Source organism: Scomber scombrus, chromosome 8 (genome assembly GCF_963691925.1).
Source record: "Scomber scombrus chromosome 8, fScoSco1.1, whole genome shotgun sequence".
Lineage (NCBI taxonomy): Eukaryota > Metazoa > Chordata > Actinopteri > Scombriformes > Scombridae > Scomber > Scomber scombrus.
In genome coordinates, this window is record NC_084977.1 from 10,283,420 (window position 1) to 10,296,815 (window position 13,396).

The 13,396-nt window shown below is 42.0% G+C and overlaps 1 protein-coding gene across 1 annotated transcript in view; it reads right to left on the reverse strand.

Moving 5' to 3' along the window:
• The window catches only part of ralgps2 (Ral GEF with PH domain and SH3 binding motif 2), a 72,703-nt gene that overhangs the window by 49,489 nt on the left and 9,818 nt on the right, over window positions 1-13,396 (reverse strand). The window contains exon 2 of the mRNA XM_062424922.1: window positions 966-1,014. The gene's annotated coding sequence lies outside the window, so the exon portion shown is untranslated. The remainder of the gene's footprint in view (window positions 1-965; window positions 1,015-13,396) is intronic.

The following is a 13,396-nucleotide window of genomic DNA, read 5'->3' on the forward strand; positions in this document are numbered from 1 at the left end:
AATGAAATGATTTGGCATGAGGATCAATGTGGCGCAAGTTGCATTTTTATTGTCTTTCATCATTACCGCAGACATTTTTCCTCACAGCTCACCAAGTCTTACGTAATGGTAGCTGGATAAAGATCAATCAAGTAAACATCCACGTTTACATACATCGTTGTGAAGAGGTGGAAAAAACAGCAGCAGATTATTCAAGCATTTCATGATCTTATGCAACATTAACGTAAGGCCGGACAGCCAGTCGACTTCTTTTATAGACAGATTGAAATTTCATGCATGTACGATTTCTTTATTTATATTATATTTTAATATTTCTGTGTAATCCTCTCCGGCTAAGACTGAAAACACCTCGGAGACTATTCTGAGAGACATTAATGAAAAATAAGGACCTGCTTAAAATACCGAAGGCCGGCAAAAGCATGCCTCGTGCAATCGACAATGCAGGCTTCTTTGTGTATGCGTGTCTTTTTGGCCCGCCTCAAGGCTCGAGCTGAAATGGCTTGTGCTCTAAGAACCATCAGCCGCCTTCCACAGTGGCAGACTGCGGAGCCAAAAACTAACACTACTACATCATGTCAACGTCCCTCATAATGTTTGACAGCAGCGCATAACTGCACGGGAAGCAATAGCCAGTCTGTCTGTTGTTTACAGAGTCATACATCTGCAATTACCTTCCTGCTCCAATACATATGTATGTCTTGCCCTTGTGGCCCTGTAATGGCTGTAGTGGCTGTAATAACTGTAAACAAGTACCCCTTCAGTTGAAAAGAAACACACAAAATACACGTGTAAATCAACACAATCTATAACTCTACTCTAAGTCAGTCTGTAAAAACATTATAGTTGTACATTGCTGTACATCTAACAAAATAAGCTACATTTGCTATTGAAACTTTTATAAGTCAGTCTATGCAACCACCATTCAACAAAACAAGCTGTCCATGCACAGACAAGGCCATACTTACCAGTTGTGTGTCAGATGCGCATAGTGCTGGAGGTGAGGTTAGCCTGCTGCTGTCTAGGTGAAAGTGAAAAGAACAACAGAGAAGAGAAAAAAAAAGGGGAGAGAGAGACAGAGAAGAAGACAGCGTTATTCTTCAGAACATGAGGAAAACCCACATATCCACCAGTGACATACACACAGACAAAAAATCAAATGGCTCATCTGATTAGTATAACAAATCATCACTCAATACAATGACAAGACGTGTAGCCACTGTTCTTATCATCTTGAGCTCACTGCTGAAAACAATGAGGGAGACAGTTTGAATCAAGCTTAACATTACCAGAGAGCAACTTTATATCTCAACTGCACTGCCAAAGGTTACAGCATTAATACTTATGTGGACTTGTTGCTCACCTGAATCCAAAGTGCACTAATTTCTATTGTGTCTGAAACTCCACATCTTTCAAGCTCTGATTGTAATGTTGGATCTGTTTTGAACAAACTTTAATGGCATTGTCAGCCAGGACAGGTGCACACAGACAAGCCAGAGCACGTCCTATGCTGGTCCAAACAAGGTAAGGGTGCTGGTTTGGCTTTTGAGTAATACAATAATCTACCATACAAACAAATAACCATTTAACAACTTTAGTTCGGCTCATATTTTAATTAATTAATTAGTAGCAAAAACGGACTTAAATTCTCACGATTTAAGTGTTTAGGATTCCAATACACCAACAGCCAGCTTCCACTAAGTCTGATGACATGACTCATATTTGCCAGTAGGTGTCTCACCACTCTCAGGGATAATAGCCTGTGTGTTGGACTGTGTGGGACAAATGCTGCATGCTCATGCTGGCAGACAGTAGTTGGCCTTTTGCCATCAGGTAGGGGTTAAGATCTTCTCATCCGCTCCAGGTTGTTATCATGGTGGATAGGGGTACAAAGCTCAAGAGCAGAACAAACAGTGGATTAAGATTTCCCACTAAGCAAAGTAAACTTTAAACCTTTGCTGACATACGTCTCAACATTCTTTCAAAGATCACATCTGACCAAGAAAACACCGTCCCACAGCTTCAACTTGAGTTAGGTTTAAACAGCGCTGAGGAACAACACACATTTGAACCGGGAATGGAGAAATAACATCTCTCTGTACACCAAAGGTAACAGTGCAAACAGCGGATCGCTTTCTTTTCCACGGACCGGGCTCACTGTAGTGTCATTGTCACACAGCAGGGGTGTTGATCTGCCTATAGCCCGAGTAGTATAAACATCCCCTGGCAAAAGCCTGTTTCTGCTTGTCTGATCTTAGTCATTTTGCTCTGTCTGAGCCGCCTGTCAGCCATGTTTCCCACCGTCCTGGACCGGCATACATTCAAACGTTACAGCTTCTTACTACGCCCACACCTCCAGCTATAAAACTTCCAAAACACTTGAGAGAGACAACACCCCCTCCTTCTGAGTCACTGCCCTCCCTATCCAATCCTTAGTAACCAGCGCCCCTCCTCTATGCTTGGGGCAACATCTGTGCACCTGTGACAGTGAGTCGAGATGAAACGTGTCGTGTTAGGTGACATAACTGTACGTGGTTGAGTCCTCATGCTTCACTCGCTGAGGTCCAGGTCTGGGGAACGTTTAAATGTCCAGTTGAAGGAATATCATGTGAATAGTGACAGGGAAAGGCAGGGAACGTCAGGATGAAAATGTTTCAGCATGACAAGGACAAGACTTCAGGATAATTTAACAGAAATTAGATGAAGAAGCAAGGTATAAGAAAGGAAGACTGACAGAAAATGGATTGACTCATGTTGGAGCTCATAGGAGAGGACGTGTCGCCGTTAAGCTAAACGTGACTCATTTCACAGCGTAGCAGGTGCTGTTGAATCAGGCCCTCTCTGATTTCTCCCTCCCTCTCCTCATGCTCCCAGACTGCTGTTTGACATTCACGCGGCGCAGCTCCAACACGGAGCCGCTGGCTGCCTAACGGGCCTCGTTACTGAGGGGCACAATACGAATTAGCAAGTGTTTGTGTGTCGTCATGCACATGCAGGCCTATTTGTGCATGTGACAACACATTCCACATCTTGCACTGACCCTTCACATTCCTGTCCTCAGTGGCTCTGAAAACAGGTCTGAAGCACCTCCAGTCTGCATGTCCTCTGTCCTCCCTGTGTCGCTCACCTCGTCCCCGTCCTTTTCACCTCAACCTGGTTTTAGCGCAGAAATGTCTGTTCTGATTCAGACAACTTTATTTATTTAGGGTGAATTAGTTTGACAGCCTATCCAGTCCACACAAATAAATAAAAACCTAGCAACAGCATCAGCATGCCAGTAACAACAGATCAAAATGTGGGTACAAAATTTAAAGAAGCTGGAACAAGATTGAACGTGATTGATTTTTTTTACAAAAGCTAGTAATCAATTTGAGTAAAAACTGGCCCCCTGCCTGCACATAGATGATATTCACAAACACATCGAGACACATAAATAAATACACACATAGTCTGACTTAATTAGTTAATTAATTCCATGAAGCACAGCAAGTATTTAATAAATCACATCCTCCTGGATTATTAATCCCATCTAAATGAATGAATGTTATAATCTGATTTTATGGGTCGATAATACACAAAATACACTAAAGTGCTTTTGAAACTTTACCAACAGCTTCCTCTTGAACAATTATAGACAGCAGTTGTAAAAACATGGTGCAGCTTTTTGAAACAAGTTGAATAATTACATTTTCATCATACAGACTGGACAAAACTGTGGCAGTGCATCACAGATGGTCCTATGTAGGGTAACACTGTAAGAACCTGGCATTGAAAGACAGCACACACCAGACTGCTCCAGCCTTAATCTCATTTACTTTTGTGTATACATGTTTACTCACGACCACATCTCTGTCCCAACACCAGTGACAAGCTACCACACACACACAAAGGATTAGTGTGTGTGTGTGTGTGTGTGTGTGTGTGTGTGTGTGTGTGTGTGTGTGTGTGTGTGTGTGTGTGTGTGTGTGTGTGTGTGTGAACAAACTTTATGTGCTCCTTTACAGAAATGAACCTAAAGTGTAACCAAACAAAAGTCACATGCAGTGAGCCTGAATAAAGGATCAGACATGTGAGATTTGTGTAACCGTCAGCATTACAGAGTGTTGCTGCGACAGAGACGGTTGTGACAGCCCTGCCAGTCCCTGCCTGCAGCACTGCGGGCCTATCTTTGACACCTAACAGCCCTACGAGCCTCACTTCTCAATCTGCTCCCACTGTGTGTGAGAGCACCAGAAATGTCCGTCTGCCTCATGCTCACAGCAAGACTCAGACCTCATAATTATGTAAAAACAGTACAAAATGAAAAGCCCTGCCTTTTCACTGGGCAATCTTTTTTTGTTTTTAAAAAAAAAGGGAGGATATAAAAAGCATGTCTTTGTTCCTTCCTCTGTGTCACTGTATAATGCATGCACTGTATGAGCATGTGCGTGCTGTTTTTTGCCTGGCGGTGGCAGGACCTGATATATTTGAAAAGCATGTTGCGGATGCACCAAAGTCAGGGAGCCAAAGTGGGTCAGTGTGTTGAGCTGAGCAGTGAGGGATGTGACAGTCCATTAAGTTGTGCCCTCTTCTTTTTCCTCTTTAGCACATACACACAAACTGTCTGCAACCTAATTACACTGTACACACGCACCGAGAGCATCCCCGCTGTTAGCTGTGGGCCCACAAAGTCAAAGTCAAAGCTATTATGTTTAAAAATATATAAAAATACTGTTACATGCCTCTGTCATATGAAGGGCAGTTATTGTGCAGATCTAAACCTGTAAGCGTCTTGCAGGATTAGGTTTTAAAATATGAAATGTGGGCCAACTGCAACTACCATCATTCCCCTTTCAATTCTGTTTTACAAGAACGTAAACAATAATCTTGCTTCTACTTTTATATAATCTAACTTCTAACTAGTCAGCAGTGTTTCAGTTATGCTATGCCATTGAAGACTGGATCGAGGTTCTCACTTTGACTGGGTTATCGTCAAGCCTCCAGGGGGAGAACGTTATTGATCTGGAACTAAGAGGGGCCGGGCTGATCACACACACTCTCTAATAACCTGCACACACACAGTAACACAGCATGTGGCTGCATGTCACAGCAGTTCGATATACACTGCTTCCGCTCAGCAGGTTGGCCGCACAAGCAGAGGTTGGCGGCATTGACTGCATAGAGGTTGGTTGGTGTGTGTGTGTGTGTGTGTGTGTGTGTGTGTGTGTGTGTGTGTGTGTGTGTGTGTGTGTGTGTGTGTGTGTGTGTGTGTGTGTGTGTGTGTGTGTGACCAACGGCCCAACATCACTTAACATGCCGCTGATGTTCAGACTGTTCTGGAGGTCAATAATATCTCTTTCAGACAGCACACGCGTGTATGCGTGGGCCTACTGGACACGTGTTTTGCATTCATACAGCCAGATGAAACCCTGCTTCTCAGTATCAGCAGTTTTATAACCTGATAAACCTTAGAATCACATCAAATAATACAAATGGAGGTCAAATTTGAGTTTCACCCCTCACTCATCATCCACACACACTAACTCTCTTGACCTGTCCGTCTCCCTCACTCTTCTGAGTTGGTTAAAAAGCATTTAAATGTCGGTATCATTGAATTAATTTCTGTTCTTGGTAGCGACACCAGTCCTACAAAACTAAGCCGAAACGACTATTTAGCTGCCAACTACTGAATCAATCTGCAACTATTTGGGTAATTGTTTAAATCGTCAAAATTATCCGATTAAATTAAATTACCCTTCTTAGGTTTTTACTCCTGAAGATTTTATTGCATTTACAGTAGCAACATGACGAGTGTAGCTGTCATCAGCTTGAGTACTTCACCTGGTTCACTGTTTCTCCTGTGTGTGTGCAGCACACACAGAGGACTCAGCCCCGCCCACGATGGAGAAAGAGAGCAGAGGAGAGTAGTGCAACCACAAATGAATGGCAAAACGCAGCAGAGACTCTCTGAAATGAAACGAGTGCACATAAATTTGGTAAATAACATAAATAAAGACGGTCTCCGCTGCGTTTTGCTGTCATATATATTTGCTGTCTCGTTGCTTCGCTCCTCTTTCTCAGTGCGGGCAGGGCTGAGTCCTCCGTGTATGCAGCAGCAGACAGAAAGACAGCAGCGGAGAGTTGACAACTAAATTCATTACGTTTCTACTGTAAGTTCAACAAAAACTTGCCGAGTAAAAAGCCAAGAAGAAGAATACTTATGTATTAGTGTAATCCACATAAAAGATGGACGGACTCCAAATAACAAAAACTGCTACTGTGAAGAGTATGATTTGCATCACAACAAAATAAACAATATAGAAAAAAATATGAAACGACTGACTTTTTTCTCAAGTCGCCATATCGTACAACCGCTAACTGAATAGTTTTGGGTCGTGGACTATTGGTCGGGTTTTGCAAAACAGTAATCGAGATATTTCACGATTTTCACATTTTAAGAGCAAAACAGTCTTTAGTTGCCGCCCTAGTAGGCAGTGTTCAACTCTGGTCGGGAGGACGGTCGGTCAACACGTGCTGACTGATACAGATCAATGCCTGACATGGGTTTGACCTTTGACACTGAGCGGGTCTGAATGGTGTATAGGCGGACAGAGGCAGCTCCATTGTAGTTTGGAACAATAGAAGATAACTGGAACCGTAGAAAGAACAGAGAGAAAAAACAAAAGACAAAGTTTATAAAATCCACATGCCCCATTTGTTCAAAGTCTATAACTGTTTTTGCCCGAGGCTCTCCGACTGTCTTCCCTGGAACAGGGTGTTTCTTAATTTTGATTCTCACACACACCCAACAGGTTAACAATATTGAGGAATCACATTGTTTGCCGATACAGCTCACACCATATGGTCTCTGTTGCTAAGAGAATATGGCTCTATTTACACAGAAAACACACAACAGGAAGTGAGAAGATACCTCTTGCGTCATAGATGAGGGCAACGTGATGCCAAAGAAGACAACAGTTTTATGCTGCAGTATCACGTCACAGTAAAAGCATTTTTTTAGAAAATCAATAGGTAATGAACCCATTGACACCGCAGACTTATTCCACCCTGACACTGAACCAACTGTGCTTCACCCTCTAATGTACTAAGCCACCAGTTCATGAATATTTAGGCCTGTCTGACTGAAGAAAAGCAGGATCTAAAAAGGCAAAGGTGCAGACAATGCAGAGAACTGTCCAACAGCGCAAATTTAAATGAATCTAGTAGATCATTTTGGTGCAGAGTTGATGTTCTTGGTATCTAAGATGACAACTGCTTAGATTAACTACAATTCCATTTTCCCAACCCATCCTTTCCCAATCCATCACTAGTGCTTGAATTATAATTAAAAAAACAACAACATGCCAGCACCCCTGCAGCTGTACAGCATGTGGCTTTTACCATAGATGGTATATTCCTTTATGACTACAGTGCATCCCATGTGGTGGGATCTATTTCTGTATGAAAACACATGTAAATTCATGAGGAGCATATGTGCAAGTAATTATTCTTGAGGTAATGAAGACTTCCTTCATAGTTTGAACTTGAATGTTGAATATATGATAATAGGATACAAGACTGGTATTACAATTGATAAGTATAGAAATATACAGTTTGGCATGGATGTTTCAACATAACCAATTGGGAAAAAAGACATTTATTGACCAAAAGATTTACTAGGAAAAAGAAAAAGAAATCAATAAAAAAGGGAAAGAATGTTTGGGACTTTATTTCCAAAAAGAGAAGGCAAATGAAATATCACTTTAAAATCTAGTTTGTGACCATGAGGGGAACTGGGCTCAGTGTTACCACCAACACTACCACTTCATTTACACAACCGTTCAACACTGAAGTTGGAAACAAGGGAAGTTGCAGCAGCAGCTAAATTCAATGAAGATTTTAAATCATTTAGCGTTGGGTATGTTTTGTACGGGGATTCACCAGGAGATTATAGCTGGGAAATCACCTGTATTTCATATTGTCCTATTGTTATTACCAGAGATTGCTGATAAACCATCTGATCGCCTATGGCAGCAGATGGGGGACGACCTCTAACTTCCTCTGTGATAGCTCACTCTAAATGTCACTCGAGCCCATCTCATTGTACTGCGATTGTCATCGACCTGTATTTTTTGTTCATTTTGTCAAACGGTGCAGTTATCACAAAATAATGATTTTAAGTGCAGAGCAATTCTAATGACTGCTGATTAAGGAGATATTTATGAGCTATCATCACTATTTCCAACACCTGACAACAGAAACATAAATATGTAAATGAGAACATTACATCGTGTATTTGGCTGCATTGAAACACAGTTTATGCGATCCCATAACTTTCTTTATCGCTGTTTTGTTTGATCATATGGGCGTATATTGTGCACAAAAAGCTGCTGGTGACGTCTTACAGATGAGATAGATATATTGTATAACACTCAGAGATACAGTCATTCATGGTTTACTGTGTGGCTCTCTACTGAGTAATCTGCAAGGTCTGACAGGATGTAACAACATGAAATTCAATGTCTGCCATTCATTTGTCTTTACATCAACAACCATGTTAATTTTCTATGCTGATTTCCTGAGTAGCAAAGATAGCTGCTACCTTATATTTGTGCTGACGCTTGAAATGTGTTTAAGTAATCAATAATGCGTTCTTTAAAAAGCTTGTCACACTTAAGTATTTAGTGTTGATACACAAAGAAAGCTTTATTTTCAGTTGTCAAGACCAACAATTAAAATTTACACAGACAATTAAACACCATCACCAGATCTGTCAGCTGTGGTTTGTTAAGTGCAGATCAGTTGATTTTTATTCTGCTCAGCTCACAACAACAAACAGCACAAAAGACCTGATGGATGTTAAGTAGAAACATCTAATTAAATGCAAAAATACACACACCTGAACCGAGTTTAGAAAAATCTGTCTACCCTGTTTGTGAAATTCCACTACTTCTAAATCAGTGTCGTAGCAGCAGCTCGCACCGTGGGGTGTGATTACGCTTTTTTTAGATGTACTTGCCTCTCTTTCTCCCCCTTCTCCCTCGATGCCTACAGCTCCCTCCGTTGATAATTAGAGCTCAGGCTTTGCAGACAGGCTGCTCGGGCCCGTTCCCTGCCTCTGTCTTTTCTCCTGGCACATCCTCCAGTGACACAGAAACACTTGGTATACAACGCTCACAGACCTAGATAACACCACAGTCAACACTTTCCTGCAGCCCCCGTCCAGGCCTACAGCTAGAAGCAGCAGAAACATTCAAAATAAATAAATACAAGAAAAAAGAAGTCGATATAACGGCCCTACCACTCTTGATAACAGTATCTCTTTAGCCATCAAATAAATCCAAGACAAGCTGCGTTGCCAAGCTTGTGAGTAGTGGCATGTGGCAGAGTCCCAGAGCAGCAGCCTGTCACGTGTGGGTAAAGCACTACCCTACAGTTTGTGTGTGTGTGTGTGTGTGTGTGTGTGTGTGTGTGTGTGTGTGTGTGTGTGTGTGTGTGTGTGTGTGTGTGTGTGTGTGTGTGTGTGTGTGTGTGTGTGTGTGTGTGTGTGTGTGTGTGTGTGTGTGTGTGTGTGTGTTGGCTTCAGCCTGATTTGTAGCCCAAATGGGAGCGGGCAGGCAGCCCAGCCTAAGTTCAACTCTGCTGCTGAAGACTACACAACCTGAGCGTGGTGACAGATGAACGGGAGAAAGAGGGGAAGGGGTAGTTGGATATGGGGGGGGGGGGGGGGGGGGGGGAGTGGCAGAGGAAGTGTGGAGCTGGCAGCAGCACTGATGTCTGTGGTCACTGCCTGCACGGACTATTAACAAGGAAAGGGCAGGCTAACAATGCAGGGCACCGGAGCAGTCAGTCAGAGCAGTAATGTTTAGAGGAAACTGATAAGATCTCTATGTCTTCCTCTATGAGCCTCTGAGGACTGGCAAAAGTCAAGCCCGTGGCACTCAGACTTCGTCCTGGAGACCGAGCAAACACTATTATTTACTACAAGTGACACTGCACTCCATATATGTAGAAGAAACTATCACAATACACTTTTTGTGATTTTGCGTGCGGACGTGTAAGCGAGAGATACATTTGAGTAAAGCCCAAAACACATTTGGATGCTGTTTACTTGGCGGCAACCAACATCAAATCAAGTATAATGCGTAAAGTGTTGCTCATAATGCTGAAACTAATGAGAAGTAACACCCAACTTTTTAGCTCTGCATGACTGTTACTGTAGAGTTGGATAATATGACAATATATACATATATATATCCTAAAATGACAGGCTTGAGTACCTGTAGATAATGTTTAAATACTTTCCCCAAAGGCAGCTATCCATTTAATATATATCTGGATCTATAACACCACTGCAAAGTGATGGACCACCTTAACATATTGGGGTATTTAAATAGCTATTATCCATAAACACACATTATCTATTTTATTCAAGTGAATTTCAATTTCAAGGTCATTTGTTATTGTTGCTACTTCAGTATTTAAATATGTAATGAAGGAATTTGGGACTGTGATGCTGGTTTTAGTTAGTCTATAATAAGATTCTCTCACAGGGAACAATTTTCCACAAGCAGGACAATTAAGCTTCAACAATAAGTTTCTATTTTGTATCTTGGAAATATCTTTACACCCAGAATATAAATCAAAATGTTTTACAGCATTGAAATTGTACACCAAAGGGTCTATGGACTTGGTTTGGTCTGACAAGACATCTGTAACATGTCATGTGTGATTAAACTAACCTGAAGGTTGGATGGAAATACATTGTAAGAAGAAATCGGGTATCATTGCCACTGTGCTTGTTCACTAATATCAGTGTCTGGCTTTAGATTACAGTTTGAACAAACATAAGTCATATACATTTCTACAAAGCAAAAGGCAAGTGAAGTAGTCGTGGTGAATGTGTAACACAACTATCACTAACATCATACAGCATCAGTCTGAATGATGTGATGTAGAATTTATTGCACTTTTATAGAAACCTTCTGACTAACTCCAGCCAGCACTGATAAATATCATTAACTGTGCGACTTTTGCATTTGTCAGAGTCTGTTTGCTGTGCACACAGCTTTGACTCAGCACTGTAAATATATTTTCTGCAGTTTCACGGCAGATAAGTGCATGGCACAGAGAACAAGACATGTTAGCGGGCTGGTAATGAAAAGTAATTCCCGTTGTTTGTTTTCTACAGTAAAAGCCTTTCATTGAATGGAATTGTGCCTGGCTCTTATTTCGGTACCCACAAATTTACAATACATCACAATATTCCCAAAGATTCCCACCTCTTGTATTTGTTGTGTGACATTATATTATTTCATAGTTAAAGTATTAAAGCTTTTGTGAAATCATGCTGATGCCCAGTGTTCAGGTTTCGTAAGTCACATTTTTAAAAAAAAATAAAAAATCTTAACATTCGGAATTTAAGTTTCTCATTGTTTACAAGACCCAATGTGTGTGTCCTTTGTCTATCTGAGATCATCGTCAACACGCCACCACTCTCTTTGAATGAAAGCTGATGCATATCATATCAATGGAACATCAGCAAACAGATGGTGTTTGAGCAAAACAGCCTTATCATCATCTCTGTCTGCAACTCACCTTCACATTGATGGTAACACAAAGAGGGACACAAGCATGTCCCGGGGTTAGATCCGGCTGGGCCCTGAGGGCTTCTGACGGAGACAAAGACTAAAGAGAAATGACATGCTGCAACGTAACTGTACAATTATGTGCGAGCAAAACACACACACTTCTGGCACAACAGTACCTTCTTTCTAGAAATTTACGAAATACTTTCCAAGTACCGCCACAGGAAACTCGCTCATGGCACAGACTAGTCAACAAACCCCTTTACTGTAAAAGCCTGCTCCCATCAACCAGAGCACAAGACACAATAGAGTCTTAACCTTTTCTCCAGCAAACAGACTTCGTTTGATCCCAGTTGCTCATGTTGTAGCCAGTTTGGGGCAGACTCGCTCGCTTGTTGGTCCTGCCAAGGTCAACCCTGCAGCCAAACATGGACTGAAACACAATGTATTAAGGAGGTAGTTTTACGAGGTGGAATGAGATTAAAGAAAAGTCGGTGGGAGCGCCTCTATGGAAAGAAACAAGTGTTTCTCAGCCCACTGTATTCTATATCTCTCTGTTAATTTCAAGTCTTCCATTCTTATATATATATATATAAAATAAAACAGTGAAACCTACAGGGCATCTCCTGTCTCTGTAACAATGAGTTCATCTGCCTCCAACAAGTGATTCTGTCCTCTTTTAGGTTGGCCTACTCAGCTGAAATACTTGACCCAAAAGAGCAGAGCACCAGCCAATACTGAAATACTCCACAATGTCTTTAAAAAGCAACCGTGCTGTTAGTCTAATATCCTGTGTGTGAATATGAAGTTTGAACAGCAACATTTTTTATTAAGACAAATGCAGACTCAGCCATGAATCTAACTTTATTTTGCCGACAAGGTTGAATTTAACCTTCAAGCCTTTAGTTTAGTTAAGTTTTGATCCAGAACTCCATTCACTTTGAACCTGCTTAACTGAGCAAGACTGAGATAACAGGCCTCCCATACAGCTTAACACACACTTGCACACACAGCGCTGCACGCATGACTTCCCCTAACATGGCACCGCTCTGCCTCCGGGGCCTGATAAAACGGCCAATTACAACTTAAAACACAAAGGGAGTGCGACTGAGAGGGAGAAGCAGAGGGACAATGGAGTAGAAAAGGGACAAGCGGAAGAACAAGTGTGTGATTAAAGTGTATTTGCTCACAATACTTTGTTGTTCAGCACAGGAGGCAAAGCTACATCCATACTCACCTAAAGAGTGTGGTCAAAGAGGGACGTGAACTACACGTGCACACACACGATGAGAGAGAGTTCACTAGGTCAGAGGTCACACGGGAGAATAAAACATGACACCCACACCCTGAGGTCAAGGGGGGGAAACAAGAGGCGGCACAGGGAGTGGAAAAAACAGAAATTGTGAAACTGGACCCATGTAACGAACTCAAAGCAAAGAGAAAACAACTGCAAAAGATGATGAAAAGAGACCAGAGAGTTTGCCTAATCTGGACATAGCAGCCTCTCTTACTAATATGGTGGCACAAGTTACTGTTACCATCTGATAGCAGCTATGAAAGATTGACTCTTTCATCCTTCTCTCACAAGGCAGAACAATGTAAGACTGTGTGTTTGGGTGTGTGTGTTTGAGAGAGAAAGAACGAAAGAGCGAAAGAGAGAGCGAGAGAGAGAGTGCAATGGAAGAGGAGCAACAGCTGAGACTTGGGGAAACAGCTGTATCTCTTCAACGCCTGCACTGCTCCGCTCTGCTCCCCTCCCCCTCTCTCCCTGAATGAGCCCCTCACACCCCTTTCTGATCCTCCTCTCCCACAGAGCATCATGGCCAGGGGCT